Raw genomic sequence first — 1,473 nt, 5'->3', positions numbered from 1 at the left:
TATAATGCCCCCACAGCTGAAAGGGCGAGCATGTTTGGTGTGACAGGGATTCGAACCCTCGACCCTCAGATTACGAGTCGAGTGCCTTAACCACCTGGCCATGCCGGGCCAGAAAAGAGGAAACAATTAATAAAAAAATCTTTGCAAAATTTAAGTATGATGTAGGGAGGGCAATGCCGAGAAGTAAATAAACAGCATTAATTTTATATATGCAAAAGCTTTCATCTAATTCAAAATAAACATTTTTCTATTTCAATTTTTAAAAATGGTTGTGAAATAATAATGTGCTTGCTAATTTGAACAATTGAATTAACAATATGCTTTTAACTTGACATAGTTTAAAGCCACGTTTAAAAGGTAAACAATAGAAGGTATAACCTTTATTTAATTCCGTGGTGTTATTTTGTTGTTGTTGTTGAATTTCACACAAAGCTACAGGAGAAATACTTGTGCAAGCTGTATTTGATTTTGATATTACAGATTGGCGAGAAGGTGAATGGTCAACAAAAACCACCCACTGCCAACTCTCGTGTTGAATAGTGTTAGAGTTTGTTTGTTTGTTTTTGCTGTTGTTACTGAATTTCACACAAAGCTACACGAGATATATTTGGGCAAGTTGTCCTTAAGTTTGATGTGGAAGACTGGTGGGAAGGCAGCTAGTAGAAAAAAACTCACTGCCAACGCTTGTGTGAATAGTATTAGACTAAATAGTAAGATATGGCTGTCACTCTTGTAACTCTGACCAAATGGTTAGGGAGCTCGACTTGCAATCTGTGGGTCACGGGTTCGAATCCCCATCCCACCAAATATGCTTACCCTTTCAGCCGTGGGGGCATTTTAATGTGATGGTCAATCCCACTATTCGTTGGTAAAATAGTAGCCCAAGATTTGGGTGGGGATGACTAGCTGCTTTCCCTCTAGTCTTAAATATGAGGTTAAATATCAAATAGAAAATGTAGGGTGCAACAACGATTTCAGTCACGTTCTTTAAGTGCAATGTAAACAAATTACTTTACAACAACATATTTATGAAGACAATGGTTTATTGAAAATTTAATAACTGACTAGCTAGAGTACCCGTCCCCTGGACGGAAGTTATGTAAATTCATAGTTAATGAAAGGTTATCTTATGGCATGAAAAGTTGCTTCCCTTATATATATCCGCACCTTTTCTTTAAATCTTATTCTCCTCACTTGAGGTGCCTTAATACAACATAAAGCTATAGAATAGTCACCGGCAGATTTATAAAATCACAATATCAGGTAAACTTGAGATGCATATGAATTTCTTTCCTAATAATCTTGTTCATAGTCATTTCCCAAATAGTTATAAAATTGCGATTTAGAGCAGAGATAGAATATAAACTTGGGTTTAAAAAACTTTTTTTTCCGCAAAATTATATTTTTAATTAATTAATTTCTTCACCTTGTACTACAAAAAACAAAACAATTCTTTATCAGGAAGAATTTTTA

The 1,473-nt window shown here is 35.0% G+C and overlaps 1 protein-coding gene across 1 annotated transcript in view; it reads right to left on the bottom strand.

The window, feature by feature from the left end:
• The window catches only part of LOC106461403 (kielin/chordin-like protein), a 92,547-nt gene that overhangs the window by 17,366 nt on the left and 73,708 nt on the right, over nucleotides 1–1,473 (bottom strand). The window lies entirely within an intron of this gene.

Source organism: Limulus polyphemus, unplaced genomic scaffold (assembly GCF_000517525.1).
Source record: "Limulus polyphemus unplaced genomic scaffold, Limulus_polyphemus-2.1.2 Scaffold38, whole genome shotgun sequence".
Classification (NCBI taxonomy): domain Eukaryota; kingdom Metazoa; phylum Arthropoda; class Merostomata; order Xiphosura; family Limulidae; genus Limulus; species Limulus polyphemus.
Note: the sequence above shows the minus strand (reverse complement) of the source record. Positions and strands in the feature narration are given on the sequence as shown.